This window comes from Hyla sarda, chromosome 5 (genome assembly GCF_029499605.1).
Source record: "Hyla sarda isolate aHylSar1 chromosome 5, aHylSar1.hap1, whole genome shotgun sequence".
Taxonomy (NCBI): Eukaryota; Metazoa; Chordata; class Amphibia; order Anura; family Hylidae; genus Hyla; species Hyla sarda.
This window is the reverse complement of record NC_079193.1, coordinates 126071951-126097430: the sequence shown is the minus strand read 5'-3', so window position 1 is coordinate 126097430 and position 25480 is coordinate 126071951. Positions and strand designations below refer to the sequence as shown.

Sequence of the window (25480 nt, the reverse complement as noted above, 5' to 3'; positions counted from 1 at the left end):
ATATGGTCAGCAATCGATGAAACTATATTGCTACCATATATATGCAGGGGTGTGAAAATTAAAAAAAAAACTACTTGTCCAAGGGACTAAAGCGGAACACAATCTACTTGTCCCTCAAGAAAATCCACTTGTCCTGGTAGATGAAATAATTTCAACCAAAATAGTCTGATCAAACCCCCCCCCCCCCCCCACTAGACCACCAGGGATGGATATAAGATCCTTTAGACACTGCTGACAACTTAGACAGCGGTGATCTAATGGGTTAATAGGTGATCGCAACATGTCAGACAATTAGCGGAGGGAGAACTGTAGCTCCTCTTACGTTTGAGCCAAGCCCAGAAAAGTCTAGATATAACTTTTTGATCACCTTATAAAAAATTTCTCATATGAAGTGACCAAAAATGAGCTATGTTTATAAAACTTATGTTTATTTTTGTACATTATTTTTATTTAAAGAAAATTGGAAACTTTTATTAGGAAAGGGGCTTATTCACATGTATACGCACTTTTTAAAATATTTTAATCACTATTTTTCAGTCTCAATAGGGACTTATGTGTTACTGGGGGGGGGGGGGGGGTCTGCTTCTCCAGTTTATGTGCTGCATTTTGTGTCAGAAAATGCTGGAAGTTGCATTTAGTTACTAGATAACTACAACTCCCAGCATGCCCTGATAAAGCCAATGGTTGTGTGGGTGTTGCAGCATATTGCACTGTATAGTAGTACAGTTAAGGTTATTGTGTAACATGCTGGGAGTTCTAGTTTTGGTTTGTGTCAGCTGCAGAGCCATAGGCTGTGTCAAGGAATACTGGGAATTGCAGTTAGTAACTACAACACCCAGCATGCCCTGATGCAGCCTATGGCTCTGCAGCTGACCCGAACCAAAACTACAACTCCCAGCATGTTACACTTTATAGTTCTACAGTTTAGGTTATGGTGTAACATGCTTGTAGTTTTGGTTCAGGCGTGTTTGCGTGCATCCTTGGGGCTCTTGGTTGGCGGGTGAGTATGAAGGGGAGGATTCTGGGGGTGCAATTTACTGCGGGTGCCACTAAAGATAAATAAAATTAGATGGCACAACTGCCCTAATGCCCGACGTGACAGTCCGCTCCTATACAAAACATTCATGCATACACATATCACACATGCACCAGCCACTGCCCCATATCATACATACACACCCACCCCCCACCCCCGCCACTGCCCCCCCCCACATCATACATTACATACACACATACACTCACACCATACATATACACCAAACATATGCACACATCATACATACACCCGCTGCTGCCAACCCCACATCATACATTACATACATACACACATCACACTTAGACATCATACACACATCATCCATTACATACACATCACACACACATCACACATTACATACACATCACACATAGACATCATATACACATCATACATTACATACACATCACACACACATCATACATTACATACACATCACACACAGACATCATACACACATCATACATTACATACACATCACACAGACAGACATCATACACATTATCCATTACATACACATCACACACAGACATCATACATACATCATACATTACATACACATCACACATAGACATCATACACATCATACATTACATACACATCACACACACAGACATCATACATACATTACATACACATCACACATAGACATCATACACACATCATACATTACATACACATCACACATAGACATCATACACATCATACATTACATACACATCACACACAGACATCATAAACACATCATACATTACATACACATCACACAGACAGACATCATACAAACATCATACATTACATACACATCACACACACAGACATCATACATACATTACATACACATCACACATAGACATCATACACACATCATACATTACATACACATCACACATAGACATCATACACACAGTATACATTACATACACATCACACACACAGACATCATACATACATTACATACACATCACACAGACATCATACACACATCATACATTACATACACATCACACAGACATCATACACACATCATACATTACATACACATCACAGACAGACATCATACACACATCATACATTACATACACATCACAGACAGACATCATATACACATCATACATTACATACACATCACACATAGACAGACATCATACACACATTATACATTACATACACATCACACATAGACAGACATCATACACACATTATCCATTACATACACATCACACACAGACATCATACACACATCATACATTACATACACATCACACACAGACATCATACACACATTATACATTACATACACATCACATAGACAGACATCATACACACATTATACATTACATACACATCACACATAGACAGACATCATACACTCATTATACATTACATACACATCACACACATCATACACACAGTATACATTACATACACATCACACATAGACAGACATCATACATACATTATACATTACATACACATCACACAGACAGACATCATACACACATTATACATTACATACACATCACACATAGACATCATACACACATCATACATTACATACACATCACACATAGACAGACATCATACACACATTATCCATTACATACACATCACACATAGACAGACATCATAAACACAGTATACATTACATACACATCACACACATCATACACACAGTATACATTACATACACATCACACAGACAGACATCATACACACATTATACATTACATACACATCACACATAGACAGACATCATAAACACATTATACGTTACATACACATCACACATAGACAGACATCATACACACATTATACATTACATTCACATCACACATAGACATCATACACACATCATACATTACATACACATCACATAGACATCATACACACATTATACATTACATACACATCACACACAGACATCATACACACATCATACATTACACACACATAGTTACATAGTTAGTACGGTCGAAAAAAGACATATGTCCATCAAGTTCAACCAGGGAATTAAGGGGTAGGGGTGTGGCGCGATATTGGGGAAGGGATGGGATTTTATATTTCTTCATAAGCATTAATGTTATTTTGTTCCATGAATGTATCTAATCCTGTTTTAAAGCTGTTAATTGTTCCTGCTGTGACCAGTTCCTGAGGTAGACCGTTCCATAAATTCACAGTCCTCACGGTAAAGAAGGCGTGTCGCCCCTTGAGACTAAACTTTTTCTTCTACAGACGGAGGGAGTGCCCCCTCGTCCTTTGGGGGGGTTTAACCTGGAACAGTTTTTCTCCATATTTTTTGTATGGGCCATTAATATACTTATATACGTTTATCATATCCCCCCCTTAAACGTCTCTTCTCAAGACTAAACAATTGTAACTCCTTTAATCGCTCCTCATAGCTAAGATGTTCCATGCCCCATATTAGTTTAGTCGCGCGTCTCTGCACCCTTTCCAACTCCGCAGTGTCCCTTTTATGGACAGGTGCCCAAAACTGAACAGCATATTCCAGGTGAGGCCGTACCAATGCTTTATAAAGGGGGAGTATTATGTCCCTGTCCCTTGAGTCCATGCCTCTTTTGATACATGACAATATCCTGCCGGCTTTGGAAGCAGCAGCCTGACATTGCATGCTATTCTGTAGTCTTTGATCTACAAATACACCCAGAACCTTCTCTACCAGTGACTCTGACAGTTTAATCCCCCCTAAGACATACGATGCATGCAGGTTATTAGTACCCAGATGCATAACTTTACATTTATCCACATTGAACCTCATTTGCCAAGTGGATGCCCAGACACTTAGTCTATCCAAGTCATCTTGTAACTTATGCACATCCTCTATAGACTGTACCGTGCTACAAAGCTTGGTGTCATCTGCAAAGATAGAAACAGAGCTGTTAATACCATCCTCTATATCATTGATGAATAAATTAAACAACAGCGGGCCCAGTACTGAACCTTGGGGTACACCACTAATAACCGGGGACCAATCAGAGTACGAATCATTGACCACCACTTACATAGTTACATAGTTAGTATGGTTGAAAAAAGACATACGTCCATCAAGTCCAACCGGGGGATTGAAGGGAAGGATGTAAGGGGATAAGGGAAAGGGATGTAGTTTTATAATTCTGCATAAGCATTAATGTTATTTTGTTCCAGGAATGTATCTAACCCTGCTTTAAAGCTGTTAATTGTTCCTGCTGTGACCAGTTCCTGAGGTAGACCGTTCCATAAATTCACAGTCCTCACGGTAAAGAAGGCGTGCCGCCCCTTTAGACTAAACCTTTTCTTCTCCAGACGGAGGGAGTGCCCCCTCGTCCTTTGGGGGGGGGTTAACCTGGAACAGTTTTTCTCCATATTTTTTGTATGGGCCATTTATATACTTATATACGTTTATCATATCCCCCCTTAAACGTCTCTTCTCAAGACTAAACAATTGTAACTCCTTTAATCGCTCCTCATAGCTAAGATGTTCCATGCCCCATATTAGTTTAGTCGCGCGTCTCTGCACCCTTTCCAACTCCGCAGTGTCCCTTTTATGTACAGGCGACCAAAACTGAACAGCATATTCCAGGTGAGGCCGTACCAATGCTTTATAAAGGGGGAGTATTATGTCCCTGTCCCTTGAGTCCATGCCTCTTTTGATACATGACAATATCCTGCTGGCTTTGGAAGCAGCAGCCTGACATTGCATGCTATTCTGTAGTCTGTGATCTACAAGTACACCCAGATCCTTCTCTACCAGTGACTCTGCCAGTTTAATCCCCCCTAAGACATACGACGCATGCAGGTTATTAGTACCCAGATGCATAACTTTACATTTATCCACATTGAACCTCATTTGCCAAGTGGATGCCCAGACACTTAGTCTATCCAAGTCATCTTGTAACTTATGCACATCCTCTATAGACTGTACCGTGCTACAAAGCTTGGTGTCATCTGCAAAGATAGAAACAGAGCTGTTAATACCATCCTCTATATCATTGATAAATAAATTAAACAGCAGCGGGCCCAGTACTGAACCTTGGGGTACACCACTAATAACCGGGGACCAATCAGAGTACGAATCATTTACCACCACTCTCTGGGTACGATCCATGAGCCAGTGTTCAATCCAGTTACAAACTAAAGTTTCCAAGCCCAAGGACCTTAACTTACCTGTCAGACGTCTGTGAGGGACAGTATCAAACGCTTTGGCAAAATCCAGAAACAATATATCCACAGCCATTCCTCTGTCAAGGCTTCTACTCACCTCTTCATAAAAGCAAATTAGATTGGTTTGACAACTTCTATCCTTAGTAAACCCATGCTGGCTATCACTTATAATACTATTATCCCCTATGTATTCCTGTATGTAATCCCTTATAAGTCCTTCAAACAATTTACCCACAATGCACGTTAGACTTACCGGTCTATAATTGCCTGGCGAAGACCTAGAGCCCTTCTTGAAGATTGGTACCACATTAGCCTTGCGCCAGTCCCTTGGCACAATACCAGACACCAGAGAATCTCTAAATATCATGAACAAGGGTACAGATATTACTGAACTTACCTCTCTAAGAACTCTTGGGTGTAGTCCATCCGGCCCTGGAGATTTGCTTACATTTACTTTACTTAACTTACCTTGTACCATCTCTACATTAAGCCAGTTCAATACATTATATGATGTGTTACCAGCACTGACCTGGCCAATGTCAGCTCCTTCTTCCATAGTATATACAGAACTAAAGAACCCATTCAGTAGCTCCGCCTTCTCTTGATCGCCCGTGACAACCTCCCCATTATCATTATTAAGGGGTCCTACATGCTCGGTCCTTGTTTTTTTTGTATTTATATATCTAAAAAAATATTTAGGATTAGTTTTGCTTTCTTCGGCCACCTGTCTCTCATTTTGAATTTTTGCTGTTTTTATTACATTTTTACAGATTTTATTAAGCTCCTTGTACTGTTTAAATGTTATAGCTGACCCATCAGATTTGTATTTTTTGAAGGCTATTTTTTTGTTGTTTATTGCTCTTTTAACCTCATTTGTCAGCCATGTAGGATTTAGTTTTAATCGTTTATATTTGTTCCCCTTTGGTATATATTTAGCTGTATAGTTATTTAGAGTTGATTTAAAGATGTCCCATTTACCTTCTGTATCAGCATTTGAGAACACCTCCCCCCAGTCTATGTCCTGTAGTGCAGCCCTCAACCCAGGGAAGTTTGCCTTTTTAAAGTTATATGTTTTTGCTTTCCCCGTCTGTCTTTGTTTTCTAAATTTTAAGTCAAAAGTAACTATATTGTGGTCGCTATTACCAAGGTTTTCCCTCACAGTTACATTACCAACCAGCTCTGTGTTGTTGGAAATGATCAGATCCAACAAGGCATCACTTCTTGTTGGGTCCTCCACAAACTGGCCCATAAAATTATCCTGCAATAAATTTAGGAATTTTCTCCCCTTTGTAGTTTTAGCCAACCCCCGGCCCCAATCTATATCTGGATAGTTAAAATCTCCCGTAATTACCACTGTACCTGCCCAGGCGGCCCTCTCTATTTGTTTATACAGCCGACCTTCTATCTCTTCAGTGATATTAGGGGGTCTGTAGATTACACCAAATATTATTTTTTCAGTATTTCCCTCCTTTTGTAATTCTACCCACAGTGATTCCACCTCCTCAGAATCATCACACACTATGGCATCGTTCACACTGACTTTCATACCACTTCTTACATACAAACAGACTCCACCACCTTTTCTGTTCATTCTATCCTTGCGAAACAATGTAAACCCCTGCAGATTAACAGCCCAGTCATGCGAGGAGTCCAGCCATGTCTCAGTGACCCCAACTATATCAATATGTTCCTCCAGTATCAAGGCCTCAAGCTCCCCCATTTTATTTGCTAGGCTTCTGGCATTTGTGAACATACACTTTACATTTCCATTAAGTTTTACACATATAGTCTCACTAATGAGATTTTCAGAGTTATTGGGGTTAATGTCATTTTTTGAGTTATAAGGGCTAATTGTACTATTTAAGTTATTGGGGCTAATGGGATTTTTTGCGTTATTGCGTCTAACGTTGTTATTTAAGTTATTGGGGCTAACGGTATTTTTTGAGTTAATGGGGCTTATTGTAGTTATCGAGTTATTGGGGCTAATGGAATTTTTTGAATTATTGGGATTACAATTTTTCGGGCTACATTTATTTTTACAGCTAGTTTGTAACACATGAATCTCCTTATCCACTGCTCTTAACCTCCCCCACAGGACTCCTCTCCACCCGCCATTATGTCCTGACCCCTCTCTAACCTATCCATCCCACTGTCTGCTTTCTTTGCTTTATTATCCTCCCCCCACTCACCTAGTTTAAATACTCAGCCACCCCTTCCAGGATTCTCTCCCCCAGCACAGCAGACCCCCTTCCATTCAGGTGCAAATTATCCGTAGAATAGAGTTTGTACCCCAATGAAAAGTCAGCCCAGTGCTCTAAAAACCCAAACCCTTCCCCCTCACACCACGACTTAAGCCATGCATTTAACTCCCTAAGCTCCCGCTGTCTTTCCTGCGATGCGCATGGCACAGGAAGTATTCCAGAGAACACAACCTTAGAGGTCCTTCCCTTCAGCTTGGCACCTAGTTCCTTGTAATTATTCTTCAAGGACCTCCACCTACCATGTATTCTGTCGTTGGTTCCCACATGGACCACGACAGCTGGGTCATCCCCAGCCCCCCCTAGTAATTTGTCCACCCTTTCCACCACATGCCGAACCCTGGCACCAGGGAGACAGCAAACCATTCGGTTGAGGTGGTCTTGGCGACAAATTATTCTATCCGTCTTCCTGATTATAGAGTCCCCTACCACAACTAACTGTCTTGGCCTACCTGCGTTACCATCCCCCACACTACTAGTTGAGCTGTTCCCCCGGCTGTTAGGGAGAACAGTATCCACTAGGGTTGCCATCTCTGATACTGAGGCCCTCGCATCATCGCCCAACTTGGCAATTTTACTTGGGAGATCAGAAGCAGAAGTGACCTTCCTTTTCCTTGCCCCCTTTCCAGTCCCTCTAACTACATTAACCCAGCTCCCTACTTGGGCCTCCTGGCTGGTTTCTCCAACCTCCATTTCTACCCCACTAACTGCTTGCTCTGTAAGATTGTCAATCGCCCTCAATGTTGCATTTTGCTCCTCTAGATCTCTAATACGAGCTTCCAGGTGGGCAACATGCTCACATTTGTCACAGCGGTATTCACCCTGAAGCTGCTGCTCCAGAGATGTATACATGTGGCACAATGTGCACTGAAGAAAACCTCCAATCCTGCTGTCCATATCCTTGGTGACAAACAGCTGTTATTAACTATTAAGAAAAACTACTTTTATCAAGGGAGTGTAATACTTACAGTTACAGTGGGTCCTGCTTACAACTCCTGCTTTTTAAACTTCTGCTTATAAAACTTCTCAAATGTAACACTTAATAATACAACACTTTAGAATACAGACCCAGCTTCAGCTAGACTCAGTCAGAGCAGCTCTCTGGGTACGATCCATGAGCCAGTGTTCAATCCAGTTACAAACTAAATTTTCCAAACCCAAAGACCTTAACTTACCTGTCAGACATCTATCACACACAGACATCATACACACATTATCCATTACATACACATCACACACAGACATCATACACACATTATACATTACATACACATCACACATAGACAGACATCATACACACATTATACATTACATACACATCACACAGACATCATACACACATTATACATTACATACACATCACACACACATTATACATTACATACACATCACACACAGACATCATACACACATTATACATTACATACACATCACACAGACAGACATCACACACACATTATACATTACATACACATCACACACACATTATACATTACATACACATCATACACACATTATACATTACATACACATCACACACACATTACACACATTATACATTACATACACATCACACAGACATCATACACACATTATACATTACATACACCTCACACACAGACATCATACACACATTATACATTACATACACATCACACAGACATCATACACACATTATACATTACATACACATCACACACAGACCTCATACACACATTATACATTACAAACACATCACACACACATTATACACACATTATACATTACATACACATCACACACACATTATACATTACATACACATCACACATAGACAGACATCATACACACATTATCCATAACATACACATCACACAGACATCATACACACATTATACATTACATACACATCACACACACATTATACATTACATACACATCACACACAGACATCATACACACATTATACATTACATACACATCACAGACAGACATCACACACACATTATACATTACATACACATCACACAGACATCATACACACATTATACATTACATACACATCATACACACATTATACATTACATACACATCACACACACATTACACACATTATACATTACATACACATCACACAGACATCATACACACATTATACATTACATACACATCACACACAGACATCATACACACATTATACATTACATACACATCACACACAGACCTCATACACACATTATACATTACAAACACATCACACACACATTATACACACATTATACATTACATACACATCACACATAGACAGACATCATACACACATTATCCATTACATACACATCACACATAGACAGACATCATACACACATCACATATACACTCACACCATACATATACACCAGTGTTTCCCAACCAGGGTGCCTCCAGCTGTTGCAAAACTACAACTCCCAGCATGCCCAGGGCATGCTGGGAGTTGTAGTTTTGCAACAGCTGGAGGCACCCTGGTTGGGAAACACTGATATACACCATACATATGCACACATCATACATACACCTGCCGCTGCCCCCCCATCATACGTTACACACACTCACACCCTACATATACAACCACCCTTCCTGCCGCCTGCATTCTTGGCCTCCTCACCTGAGCCGCCATGAGTGGACATCAGAGCTGTAGTCCCGGACAGTGTGAGGTGAGATTTCCGTCCTTCCCCTCACCCCCACTGCTCTGTGTTGTCCCCGTGCAAACAAGCAACCGCCCCGTGGTGGATTAGGTCCTGTGGAGACAGATCAGGGGGAGGGGGAGGGATAGAGCTGTGTGTGGGGGATGGAGCTGTGTACGGAGCTGTCTACATCCTTTCTCTCACCCTGCTGTGTCTTCTGAGCTGCGTCCTCCATCCTCCGGGAGGGGAGATAAGGGGGCTCTGCAGTCAGCTGGAGGCCGCCGCCCCCTCCATACACTCTGAGCGCCGGTGTGAGGTGCAGACTTCCATCTGCTCCTGCGCCTCACACCGACATTAAAGAAAAATAAGGGGGAAGTCTGTCTGTCCCTGCTAGCCCGATACAGGTCTAAATCTATAAACAATTCACCTGCCCGGCGCCTAAAACTACTTGTCCCGGGCGTCGGGCGATAGAATTTCCACATCCCTGATATGACACAGATAATGCACTATCATGTGCAGATAAAACCAGGACTGGACCGTACTCATAGACAGGAAAAACGTAAAAGTGATCGGAGACCCTTATCACTCCATCTAACAAAATACAGCTCCCAAGGATAGATGACAATATAAGGCACCACTACAATAGAAAATTTCCTATAAAGTCAATCCTAGGAGCTCAAATAAAACAGTTAAAGGCCAATGCCTCATTAAGACCGTGTGGGGCAAATGACCTCACCCGAAATATCCATTGTAGTTCTTTCTGCAGCAGAATCTTATCAAAATTCCCCTTTCGAGGGGACAATTTCCAAAACAAAAAACTTAAGACCAGTGTACTCGCCCCCATGATGTTCATGCATATGTTTAGATATGGAAGTATTCCTGTTATGGCGAATGTCGCCCAGGTGCTCACCCACTCGCCGTCTGAGCTCCCTCAGGGTCTTCTCCACATAGTCCTTAGGACAAGGACACTGGCATATGTAGATCAGACCTTTAGATCTGCAATGAGCAAATTCTCTAGAAGTGAAGAGCTGTACTGTGTTGGAACTAATGACCCCATTCCGTTTAGCCACATGTGGACACGCAATACATGCACCGCACAGGAACGTCCCAGAGGGTTTAGACGTAAGCCATGTCCCTGCAGGTTTAGGTCTAGTGTAGTGACTATGGACTAGCCTATCGCGGATGCTACGGCCCTTCCGATATGTTATCAGGGGTCTCTCTGAGATCACCCTGTCTAATAAAGGATCTGCCTGTAAGACCTTCCAATGCTTGGCAATGATATTATACACCATATGTGACTTATCATCATACGTGCCAATAATTCGGGTCAGGCCATCAGATGTTTTTTCAGGCTTCGGGGATAAATGTGACTCCCGATTAGTTTGTATAGCATGCGAAAATGCCGGTCTCAAGGTTTCCATTGGATATCCCCTCTCCTCAAACCGTTGGTGTAATGTATTAGCTTTAAGCCTAAAGTCCTCATCGGAGGAACAGTTTCTTCACAGTCTCATGTACTGCCCTTTAGGAATACCTTTTTTAAGAGCTGTAGGGTGGTGACTAGTCCAATGAAGTAAGGAATTCGTTGATGTCGCTTTTCTATATATAGAGTAGTAGAAATACTTCCTTGGTTGTTCTTAAAAACCTTTACATCCAGGAATGATAATTCCTGCAGATGGATCTCAGATGTAAAGAAAAGGCCGATCTGATTATTGTTCAGAGTATTCAAGTCTTGGAATTCACTAATACTTCCACCCCAAAATGTCAACTATATACCTCATCCATAGATGGATGTGGGAGGACCAGACCGTCTCCTCTGGGGGAAACACTGTCGTGTCCTCCCACTAACCCAGGAGTAGATTCACATACGTGGGGGCGCAGGGGCTCCCCATCACAGTACCCCTGAGTTGGTGGAAGAAGCGACAGTCAAACAAAAAGAAATTATGGATAAATTGTATCAAACTGATGATAAATGCATTATGAGATCTAAAGAAATTGCCTCTTGATTGCAGAAAAAAATCCCACAGCTTCGATCCCATTATCATGAGGGATCGAGCTATAGAGAGATTCAACATTGATACTGGCTAGATACATGGAATCATCCACTGGGACATTCTTTAACCTCCTCAGAAAGTCCATTGTATCCCTGACATAGGACGGTAAGGCCGTTACAAATCCCCTGAGAATTCTATTTACATACAGGCTAATGCCCTGTGTCAAGGAATTAATACCCGCAACTATTAGCCTTCCTTTAAGAGGGTTTGTGCCCTCATTTACCTTCGGGAGGCAGTAGAAGTTGATTATCCCTTGCCTCCGCTAGTAAACTATTAAGTTGTGATAGATACCCCTCTGAGGGATCACTAGATAGAATCTCAATTATCAGGGCATAAAAGCAAATCTAAACACATCTTACGATAGGGTGCATGATCCATGACGACCAGATTGCCACCTTTATCCGATGGTCGTCTTTCTCCAAATCCAACAAAGCGTGCAATTCCTCCTCATATAGATTTTGCCTATGCCCTCCGCTCCTAGGAACTGATTCAAGTTCTTGTGTGACCAGTTCAAGGAAGATGTCAATACTAGTCGTATCTGACATCGGCGGAAAGGCAGTACTCGGCAGTTTAAGATCTGTAAAGGGTCCTTGGCCGAGATCCCTTGATCCTTCAGAGAGAAGACCCTGAAGTAACTGGACATCAGGCAATTCATCTTCCGTGATCCCTAGATCCATGCACTGTCTTCTATCATGCAACCTAAAGAAGCGATGCCATTTCAGCTTGTGGCAGAAAAGATTAATGTCCTTAATCCAGTCAAATGATTTATATCTAGTGACCGGAACAAATGATAAGCCCTTCCTCAATACAGATAGTTCATGTGTATTGAAGATTCTAGAGGATAGATTGATAATCTGAAGCTGATCATTTTCTATTACTGCCGTTGATGTTTGGTTCATTCTCTCAGTTGGTATTGAGGTGGGGCTTGCTGGGGAAGGAGACAGTTCCCTAAAAAACCAGCTGAGGAGGAGGAGGAAGGTAAAGAGGGATATTGTTCCATATTTAGGCCGGTATCCAACCCTGTTATTGGTCTTTGTTGACCAGGGGTTGGGCCTCCCGTCTGGTGATTTGGGATTTGGCCTCCTCTTGTCCTCCCAAATTGTTGCTGGGGAGGGTATTGCCATCTCCTATTCTTATTCTGTCTCCTACCTCTTCCTCCTCTACCCCTCTGAAAATCTTGATGTCTATTATTACCTCTCTCTGTATCGGATGTCTCGTACTCAGAAGATGATGCGTCTGAACTAGAGACACCGATATTAGTAGATGAGGAAAAATTGTACGCCTTCTTGTTTTTAAATTCAGATAAATCCTTCAAAAATTGTGTGTGCTTCCGTTCCTTAATATGCGCCTGATAGTGCTCAACCGTCGTTTGAAGGGATGTTTCCTGTTTATTAAAATCAGGATCACCCTATAAAGTTTTGGCCTGTAGAATCAGTTCGTTCAACCTTTTAGTGGTGGTCTCTAATGTCTTCTGCTCCTCCTCCAAGAGGAGTTTCATGAATTCTAGGGAACTTTCAGTTGCTTTTTGTTCCCACTTCTCTAGCAGTTGGGGAGTGCGTGATCGTTGGGCTGGTAGAATATAAATTCTTAGCCCAAAGGCATAATCTTAGGCAAAAAATAGTTCTCAAGCGAACGCGCCTCCCACCACGATTTGACATTAGATTTGTAACAGTCTGATAGCTCCCTAAATGTGTTTTTCAGGGATGGAGAAAGTGTAGATAGAGTAAGGGTCTCACGCTCTGAGAAAACTTCCCTGGCCTGTTTCAACCAGGCTTCCGTGTCCACACGATCCAAAAATCCTGCCATAAATACCAACAATTGTATCATTGTATCAATTGTGGCTCTTGAAGCACCTTTTGAAATCTGAATGATTTCTTTTTAGGGGCACGTAATAAAGTATGATTTTAGGTCCTTTTCTGTGAATCCTTAAGGGGTTAATGTCTATAGTTTTAAAATAAGCGACTTCAGCTGTTGCTTTTACTGAAGCATAACAAAATATACACAGCTGCCTAGACTGAACCTCTGCAGAAGAGATGTGGGCATATGACCTATATATATATATATATATATATATATATATATATATATATATATATGTAAGATATATTATGTCTTTCGAGAGTATATCCATGTTATCCATAGTGCCTCCTTCTCTGGAGAAAGTGGCGAATCCCATTCACATGTATCTGGGGTTAACTCTCTGAGCAGAGTCTCATCTTGGATGATCACAGGTGATGCGAATCCATGTGGATCATATAGACTGTTGATGGCAGATAAGACATCACATCATGTGAAAAGCTTTTGCTTGGTCAACCTGAAAGCTAAAGGTGTCAGTCTTCAGATCCCATCTGAGTCCTAGGCTGCACTGCATGGGTATTGTATCTGTAGCCAAGCCTAGATCTTTTAAATAGCTAGCATGATCTTGAGTAGGGAAAGTCTCCATAACAACTTTGCTGTTTGCAACTATCTTATGCAGTCTCAGGTTTTAACAGGAAAGCATACTTTGAGTCCTTTTGAGTAGGCTGATTGCAGCCTCTGATGAGGGAAGCGACTTTAGGCCATCATCTACATAAAAGTCTCTTTCAACAAACTTCTTAATGTCCTGCTCATAGTCTTTTTCACCTTCTTGGGCAGAATGTCTCAGTCCATAATTAGTGACTGCAGGAGATGGGCTGTTGCCAAAAACATGTATCGTGTTTATGCAGTATTCTATGATGTCATTGGGGGAGATTTATCAAAACCTGTCCAGAGGAAAAGTTGCTAATTTGCCCATAGCAACCAATCAGATCACTTCCTTCATTTTTGAAAAGGCCCCTGACACTCTGATTGGTTGCTATGGGCAACTCAGCAAATTTTCCTCTGGACAGGTTTTGATAAATCTCCCCTTTTGTCTCTGAACCAGAAGAATCTCAAAAAGTTTGTGTGTTCTTCTTTAACTAGGAAAATAGAACATATGTTGTATGTCGGCAACTATGGCGATGGATTCTTTACGGAATCTGATGAGGACACCAAGGAGTGTGTTATTGAGGTCTGGTCCTGTCAAAAGAACATCATTGAGAAAGACTCCCTCATATTGTGAGCTGGAGTCAAATACTACTCGGATTTGTCCTGGCTTCTTAGGGTGGCAAACACCGAAGATTGGCAGATACAAGCATGTTTCTTCTTTTTTTTAGAGGTGGAGCATGATTGTTTTCAAATATCTTGTTCATTCCATCGTTCCTGTTTTTTTCTGAAAGTTGCCCCTCAGTGAACAGAAACATTTTAAATGGGCACTCTCCTTAAAACGTTTTTAAAATTAAATAGATTATGTAAAAATAAAAATGTTTGTAATATATTTTATAAAAACATGTTATACTTGTTTTTTTTTTTACATTTGAAAACCTGGCCACTAGGTGTCACCCTATATAGCTCAGGATTACTTCGACCCCCCCCCCCACGTTGATCACGTTCAGACCAATGCTGGCCTGGCAGCGTGGCACAGAGTGGTCCGGAATGCACCTGCACGGCACGCTCTCTGCCTGTATAGGAAACAGGCAGAGAGCGAGCACAGCGCTAGTGCGTGCACGGCCCGTGAAATTTAAATATCCCCGCCTCCCTGCATCGCCCTCTACTCATTCATTGCAGCACGTGAGCTGCAGTCTATCTCAGGAGAGAGAGAGAGGGGAGAGAGGAGATGGGCACATGGAGGTTTTTCAGCGCAGAGGATCTTCATATTTAAAGTAGGTTAGTGAATGTAATATATAGTTTGATATGATAATTATGCACTAATAACATTATATATATATATATATATATATATATATATAGATAGATAGATAGATAGATAATGGAGTATATATAGGGAACCTTTAAAACATTTAACTTTTATTCCATCCTTCTAAAATATATCGTAGAAAAAATTATTAATATGTAAACAAACAATGACCGCCACCAGTGTCATGGAGTAACGTACTCCGTAATCGCATCATTCAGTTGAAAACTTCAATACTTCAAAGTTCATTTAACACAAAAATTTCAAGTTTATCCTTGTTTATGTAGATTCTTTCTTGCTTGCGCACTGTTCACATTGATGCTTCGTTGCTTATACATGGAGGTCCATTTAAACAGTGTCCAATCATTGGTGCACACTATATCAAACAGTATCCTTATACAATGTCCAATATATCCTGGTCATCAAAGTTGCTGTAATAAATGTCCACCTGAGTATATTGTCTAGTACACAGGCCGATTCCAGTACTGTCGTTGATATTTTTATACTGGTAATTCTGGAGTTCAAGATATTATTTCACTCGCCTATTTCAACATCCAATGTATAATGATCTTTCCTGATATGAAGTAATATCAAAATTGGGGTAAATAAATCCGTAGATAGTATTTGTTATTCCAGGAGATTGACACTGCTTTAAGTCTTTATTCACACTTTATTACTCGAGTGATGCATTTTTTTCCTTTATTTCGCCCACGATTTACAGGTATGAAACAAGGCAATTATTCATACAACCATAATCTTTAACAATGTTGCATGCTGACCCGCACTTATTTGTTATAAATTATGGCCATAGAGATTGTTATGTGATTATGCAGTGTATACTGTTAATAGGCAGGTGGATTTTTGTTCATCGTCCTCTATATGTTTAAGGGAATAATGTTTAATTTTAAATCCAAAGTCCTGTACACGTGTAGAGGTACTATCTTCAGATTTTATAAAGACCCATATTGTGTCAACATTTAAATCACTTTCCAACTTTGTTCCATATCAAAAGGTAAGGCTGGGTTCACACTACGATTTGTAACTACGGTTCCCGTATACGGCTGGGAGGAGGGGGCGGGGCTTAATTGCGGTGCCTGCACTCAACCGTATTCGGGAACCGTATTTAATGCATGTCTATGAGCCGACCGGAGTGAACCGCAGCCTCCGGTCGGCTGCTTTTTCGTCCGTATGCGGTTTTCCGACCATAGGCAAAAGCATGTTCGACCACGTTTTTGCCTGTGGTCGGGAAACCACATACAGCCGAAAAAGCAGCCGACCGGAGGCTGCGGTTCACTCCGGTCGGCTCATAGACATGCATTAAATACGGTTCCCGTAGTTACAAATCATAGTGTGAACCCAGCCTAACATCCACCTGCCTATTAACAGCAGTATACACTGCATAAGCGCATAACAATCTCTATGGCCATAAGTTATAACAAATAAGTGCGGGTCAGCATGCAACATTGTTAAAGATTATGGTTGTATAAATAATTGCCTTGTTTCATACCTATAAATCGCTTAGCAATAACTAAATGCACTTGTGACAGAAATAAAGCAGAAAAGTCAGAACACAGCCCTAATGAATTAGAGGCAAGCCCTCACTAGATACTAATAATTCAAATCGAAGATAAAACCTATAAACTAAGGCGGGGGTCGGCAACCCCTGGCACGCGTGCCACTCATGGCACACGGGGTACTTTCAAGCGGCACGCGGAGCTCCGGGCGGAGAGGCGCTCACTCCACTAATGTGGATCCAGGACACTTGTCTCGGATCCCCAGGCGAGCGAGCGCCGCTTTAAGCTGTGTGTGCACACGCGCACACAGCTAAAGCCTCCTCTTAGTGTGAGCCGCAGGACCTGCAGCTTCACTGAGAGGAGACCCGCCTGCACTATAGCGGGAGAAGAACGCAGCCAGCCTGTGCTGCTGAGGAGATCCCTGCCTGCGTATAGGTGAGTAAAAGTGTTTTTTATTTTAATCACCCTGGGATCAGCTGGAGAGGGGAGGTGATGAAACGGTGTGCAGGTGAGAGGGGGGGGGGTTGTGTGGATGGGGGGGGGGGGTGGCGGGAAGTGATGTGGATGAGGGGGGGAAGTGATGTGGAAGAGGGGGGGGTGATGTGGAAGAGGTGAGAGGGGGGGTGTGATGTGGAAGAGGTGGGAGTGATGTGGAAGAGGTGAGAGGGGGGAGTGATGTGGAAGAGGTGAGAGGGGGAGTGATGTGGAAGAGGTGAGAGGGGGAGTGATGTGGAAGAGGTGAGAGGGGGAGTGATGTGGAAGAGGTGAGAGGGGGAGTGATGTAGAAGAGTGGGGAGTGATGTGGAAGAGGTGAGAGGGGGGGGAGTGATGTGGAAGAGAGGGGAGTGATGTGGAAGAGGTTAGAGGGGGTGTAATGATGTGGAAGAGGTGAGAGGGGGGTAATGATGTGGAAGAGGTGAGAGGGGGTGTAATGATGTGGAATAGGTGAGAGGGGGGGTTGATGATGTGGAAGAGGTGAGAGGGGGGGTGATGATGGGAAGGAGGTGAGAGGGGGGGTGAGGATGTGCAGGAGGTGAGGGGGGGGGGTTGATGATGGGGAGGAGGTGAGAGGGGGGGTGATGATGTGCAGGAGGGGAGAGGGGGGTGATGATGGGGAGGAGGTGAGAGGGGGTGATAATGGGGATTAGGTGAGAAGGGGGGTGATGATGGGGAGGAGGTGAGAGGGGGGGTGATGATGGGGAGGGGGGGTGATGATGGGGAGGAGGTGAGAGGGGGGGTGATGATGGGGAGGAGGTGAGGGGGGGTGATGATGTGGAGGAGGTGAGAGAGGGGGTGATGATGTGGAAGAGGTGAGAGGGGGGGTTGATGATGTGGAAGAGGTGAGAGGGGGTGTAATGATGTGGAGGAGGTGACAGGGGGGGTCATAATGTGGAGGAGGTGAGAGGGGGGTTGATGGTGGGTGTGCAGGTGAGAGGGGGGTGTAATGATGTGAAGGAGGTGAAGGGGGTGTAGATGAGAGGGGGGGGTGATGATGTAGAGGAAATGTGGTGTGTGTGTGCAGGTGAGGGGGGGTGACGATGTGGAGGAGGTGAGAGAGGGGGTGATGATGTGGAGGAGGTGAGAGAGGGGTTGATGGTGTGGAGGTGGTGACAGGGGGTGATGATGTGGAGGAGGTGACAGGGGGGGTGATGATGTGGAGGAGGTGACAAGGGGGTGATGATGTGGAGGAGGTGAGAGGGGGGGTTGATTATGTGGAAGAGTTGAGAGGGGGGTGATGATGTGGAAGAGGTGAGGGGGGGTGATGATGTGGAAGAGGTGAGGGGGGGTGATGATGTGGAAGAGGTGAGGGGGGGTGATGATGTGGAAGAGGTGAGAGGGGGGGTGATGATGTGGAAGAGGTGAGAGGGGGGGTGATGATGTGGAAGAGGTGAGAGGGGGGGTGATGATGTGGAAGAGGTGAGAGGGGGGGTTGATGATGTGGAAGAGGTGAGAGGGGGTGTAATGATGTGGAGGAGGTGACAGGGGGGTCATAATGTGGAGGAGGTGAGAGGGGGGGTTGATGATGTGGAAGAGGTGAGAGGGGGGTTGATGGTGGGTGTGCAGGTGAGAGGGGGGTGTAATGATGTGAAGGGGGTGTAGATGAGAGGGGGGGTGATGATGTAGAGGAAATGTGGTGTGTGTGTGCAGGTGAGGGGGGGTGACGATGTGGAGGAACACTGGTTACTTCCCTACCTGACTACCTAGCCAATTACCTGCTTGACCACTTCCATACCTTGCAACCTACCTAGTTACCTGCCAGTCTACGTCCCTACCTGGCAACCTACCTAGTTACCTGCCAGGCTATTTCCCTACCTTAAACCTACCTAATTACCTACCTGGCTTATACCTGTATTATGGTGGGTGGTGATTCCGGGGTCTTTATTATGGTGGGGTCTGTATTATGGTGTGGTCTGATCCTGGGGTCTGTTTTGTGGTGGGTGGTGATTCTGGGGTCTGATTCTGGGGTCTGTATTATGTTGGGGTCTGATTCTGGGGTCTGTATTATGTTGAGGTCTGATTCTGGGGTCTGTATTATGGTGGGGTCTGATTGTGGGGTCTGAATTATCGTGGGGTCTGATTCTGGGGTCTGTATTATGGTGGGGTCTGATTTTGGGGTCTGTATTATGGTGAGTGGTGATTCTTTGGACTGTATTATGGTGGGTGGTGAATCTGGGGTCTGTATTATGGTGGGTGGTGGTGATTCTGGGGTCTGTATTATGGTGGGTGGTGATTCTGGGGTCTGTATTATGGTGGGTGGTAATTGTGGGGTCTGTATTATGGTGGGTGGTGATTCTGGGGTCTGTATTATGGTGGGTGGTGATTCTGGGGTCTGTATTATGTTGGGGTCTGATTCTGGGGTCTGTATATAGTGGATGATGATTCTGGGATCTGTATTATGATGTGGACTGATTCTGGGGTCTGTATTATGGGGGGGGTGATTCTGGAGTTTGTATAATGGTGTGGTCTGATTCTGATGTCTGTATTATGGTGGTTGGTGATTCTGGGGTCTGTATTATGGTAGGTGGTGATTCTGGGGTCTGTAATATGGTGGGTGGTGATTCTGGGGTCTGTATTATGGTGGGTGGTGATTCTGGGGTCTGTTATGTTGGGGTCTGATTCTGGGATCTGTTATGTTGGGGTCTGATTCTGGGGTCTGTATTATGGTGGTTGGTGATTCTGGGGTCTGTATTATGGTGGGTGGTGATTCTGGGGTCTGTATTATGGTAGGTGGTGATTCTGGGGTCTGTATTATGGTGAGTGGTGATTCTGAGGTCTGATATGGTGAGCGGTAATACTGGGGTCTGTATTATGGTGGGTGGTGATTCTGGGTTTATATTATGGTGCATGGTGATTCTGGGTTCTGTATTATGGTGGGTGGTGATTCTGGGGTCTGTATTATGGTGGGTGGTGATTCTGGGGTCTGTATTATGGTGGGTGGTGATTCTGGGGTCTGTATTATGGTGGGTGGTGATTCTGAGGTCTGTATTATGGTGGGTGGTGATTCTGGGGTCTGTATTATGGTGGGTGGTGATTCTGGGGTCTGCATTATGGTGAGCGGTAATACTGGGGTCTGTATTATGGTGGGTGGTGATTCTGGGTTTATATTATGGTGGATGGTGATTCTGGGTTCTGTATCATGGTGGGTGGTGATTCTGGGGGTCTGTATTATGGTGTGTGGTGATTCTGGGGTCTGTATTATGGTGAGCGGTAATACTGGGGTCTGTATTATGGTGGGTGGTGATTCTGGGTTTATATTATGGTGGGTGGTGATTCTGGGTTTATATTATGGTGGGTGGTGATTCTGGGGTCTGTATTATGGTGGGGTATGATTCTGGTGTCTTTTATGTTGGGGTCTGATTCTGGGGTCTGTTATGTTGGGGTCTGATTGATTCTGGGGTCTGTATTATGGTGGGGTCTGATTCTGGGTCTCTATTATGGTGGTTGGTGATTCTGGGGTCTGTATTATGGTGGGTGGTGATTCTGGGGTCTGTATTATGGTGTATGGTGATTCTGGGGTCTGTATTATGGTGGATGGTGATTCTGGAGCTTGTATAATGGTGGGGTCTGATTCTGGTGCTTGTATAATGGTGGGGTCTATGGGGTCTGTATTATGACAGGTGGTGATTCTGGGGTCTGTATTATGGTGGGTGGTGATTCTGAGGTCTGTATTATGGTGGGTGGTGATTCAAAGGTCTGTATTATGGTTAGTGGTGATTCTGAGGTCTGTATTATGGTGGGTGGTGATTCTGGGGTCTGTATTATGGTGGGTGGTGATTCTGGGGTCTGTATTATGGCAGGCGGTGATTCTGGGGTCTGTATTATGGCAGGCGGTGATTCTGGGGTCTGTATTATGGCAGGCGGTGATTCTGGGGTCTGTATTATGGTGTGGACTGATTCAAGGGTTTGTATTTTACAGTTCTGAGTTAAAATCGTTGTTCTCTCTGTAAGGTCCTTACAGCGAGAATAATATATAGGGACAGTTCTGTAAAAAAAAAAAACACCCTGTGACAAGCTTCACCCCAACAACAAGCCACACCCATGTTGCCAGCACCCCAAGAGTCTTCGAAAAAAATTTGGGCACAGCACTACCAAAAGGTTGCCTACCCCTGAACTAAAGGTATAACAAAATAGTGGCTAAATTGAGTAACTGCAAAATAAGCTAAAATAATAACAAAAAGCTTACCGAACAGGTGCAGATATAAGTGTGTGAATTAAGGCATGTAAGTGTGTGATATAAATGTGAGTAAACACAACTCTCCATTGCAACACTGTGGCACATGCCAAAATAAAACTGCCAGTGTGACAGTGTTGTAAATTACACTACAGGCAAATACTATGTGGATTGCGCTACGGTGATGTAAATCAGTAGATCTGGTATAACTTTATAGTAATACTACAATCGATATCACTGTAGACTGCTCTGACTCCACTACATGAATGAACGAATGTATGTGTGTATACTGGTTGTAAGGCTCTAACAGTTTAATTTAGCTGCAGTAATGACGGTCCGACTTGAATAATGCACATCAATGTGTACGGTGATGTAGAGACCGCATAGAATGAACTTAGGAGTCCTTATTATATGTTGTAAACTAGTGGGCGAAATAAAAGGAAAAAAAAACACATCACCCGAGTATTAAGGTCTGAATAAAGACTTAAAGCAGTGTCAATCTCCTGGAATAAAATACTATCTACGGACTTATTTATCCCAATTTTGATATCACCTCATGTGAGGAAAGATCATTATACATTGCATGTGGAAATAGGCGAGTGAAATAATATCTTGAATTCCAGAATTACCAGTATAAAAATATCAACAACATACTAGTACTGGAATCGGCTAGACAATATACTCAGGTGGAAATTTATTACAGCAACTTTGATGACCAGGATATATTGGACATTGGTATAAGGATACTGTTTGATATATTGTGTATCAACGATTGGATATTGTGCACCAACGATTGGACACTGTTGAAATGGACCTCCTTGTATAAGCAACGAAGCATCAATGTGAACAGTGCACAAGCAAGAAATAACCTACATAAAGTAACATAGGTGACCGAAACAAGGATAAACGAGAGAGAGAGAGAGAGAGAGAGAGAGAGAGAGAGAGAGAGTGATTAAATACAAATAAGTATAAATATGTAAAAATACAATGTGCAAAAGATGCAATACAAATCATATTGCAATTTAATGGATTCACTAAGTGTGAGAGCATAAAGTGCATGACAATAAGTGTAAAGATATACATATAAAGTGCAAAACTTGCTAAATTGTGCACAAGTGTAGAATAACTAAACAGCCTTGCAGGAGGAGAGTAGGCGGTACCTCAGAGACACTCACCCAATAGGAGGCAATGTACATATAGGAATACTGTATCCATCGCTCCATGCATGCACCATCCAGCATGTTGTAATGTAAACATGTCGGCGACGCAGCACGCATACAGCGCGCGCTCGCCGTCACGCTTCCGGGAGTAGAGCTGGAGCCAACCGAGAGACGCCACGTAGGAGCACATGATTAGTGATAGTAACGCCTGGACATGTCACATGATCGGAAAATGGTCACGTGACATGCACGGATATGGCCAAAGGTAAATAAGAGGCGTCATGGCGTCACGGGCGCCATCTTAACTAAGGGTAAAGCTATGGGCAAATGATCGACAGCATAATCTAAAGGTACCAGCTTAGATATAGGTGGAAAGAGGTACCAAAATAGTGTGGAGAGGATAACCACATGCATATACCATGGATAGATTGACTTTTTTCGTGTGTTGACCCTATAATGTCTTAGAGCAGCAGTTGTGCCTGCAAATCAACCCGGGCATCCCGTAGGACAACAACCCTCAGCACACTTCGTCATCTGTCTCATGGCAAAAATGTGTCGCCCATTGGACCCCACCAGGTCAACTGAATGGACAGTCCAACAGGTGGGAGAGGGCCCCACACCTGGGACGGAAGGCATTCTACAGGGTTGTGCAGCAAAGTCACTAACAGACACATTAATGCGTAAAAAGACGCGATTTAATCACCATCGATACACAGTGCGTAAAAAGAAACTGGACCTCCCGGTCTCCAGACATTTTACAGAGGCTAACCATACTGAGAGAGACCTTAAGTTTGCTCTGCTCGATCACATCCATCCCCTCAAAAGAGGGGGTGACCGACAAAGCAGACTGAAACGTAGAGAGCTAGAATGGATTTTCAAGTTAAATTCCTTGTGCCCTACCGGATTAAATGTGGACTACACTGTTCCCAATTAAATTTATAATGCTAGATAAACTTGTCCTGTCATGATTTTTTATGGCTACGTCCTAATGAGCAGTACATTGTGACCTTTTTCTGCTTCTGACTGATTGATATTAATTTTTTCTTTTCTTTCTTTGCAGAATCGGAGAGTCGGCGTACAGGGATGACACCCCCTTATTTTATTTCATCATGTTTATTATTACAGTTCTTGTCCATGAGTTCCTGGAGCACTGATGGTAGCCACGAGAGATTACCCTCAACTGGAGTCACAGGATTGACTTTTTTTCTTTTTTCTTTTATATGCATGTTACCATGTGGAGGAGAGGAAGCCTAATAAAGATACCTTATAATGAGTTCGCTTATGCTCTTTAGCTGGGTCTTTTTACGCATGAATGTGTCTGTTAGTGACTTTGCTGCACAACCCTGTAGAATGCCTTCCGTCCCAGGTGTGGGGCCCTCTCCCACCTGTTGGACTGTCCAAAGGTACATTCAGTTGACCTGGTGGGGTCCAATGGGCGACACATCTTCGCCCATGAGACAGATGACGTAGTGTGCTGGGGGTTGTTGTCCTACAGGATGCCCGGGTTGATTTGCAGGCACAACTGCTGCTCTATGACTTTTTTCGTGTGTTGACCCTATAATGTCTATCTATCCATGGTATATGCATGTGGTTATCCTCTCCACACTATTTTGGTACCTCTTTCCACCTATATCTAAGCTGGTACCTTTAGATTATGCTGTCGGTTCATTTGCCCATAGCTTTACCCTTAGTTAAGATGGCGCCCGTGACGCCATGACGCCTCTAATTTACCTTTGGCCATATCTGTGCATGTCACGTGACCATTTTCCGATCATGTGACATGTCTGGGCGTTACTATCACTAATCATGTGCTCCTACGTGGCGTCTCTCGATTGGCTCCTGCTCTACTCCCGGAAGCGTGACGGCGAGCGTGCGCTGTATGCGCACTGCGTCGCCGTCATGTTTACATTACAACACACTGGATGGTGCATGCGTGGAGCGATGGATACAGTATTCCTATATGTACATTGCCTCCTATTGGGTGAGTGTCTCTGAGGTACCGCCTACTCTCCTCCTGCAAGGCTGTTTAATTATTCTACACTTGTGCACAATTTAACAAGTTTTGCACTTTATATGTATATCTTTACACTTATTGTCATGCACTTTATGGTCTCACACTTAGTGAATCCATTAGATTGCAATATGATTTGTATTGCATCTTTTGCACATTGTATTTTTACATATTGATACTTGTTTGTATTTAATCACTTGTAATTGATATTTTATTGAACATTG

At 43.2% G+C, this 25480-nt stretch overlaps 1 protein-coding gene across 8 annotated transcripts in view; it reads left to right on the top strand.

The window, feature by feature from the left end:
- The window catches only part of VWC2 (von Willebrand factor C domain containing 2), an 865269-nt gene that overhangs the window by 273542 nt on the left and 566247 nt on the right, over nt 1-25480 (top strand). The gene's annotated exons all lie outside the window — the stretch shown is intronic.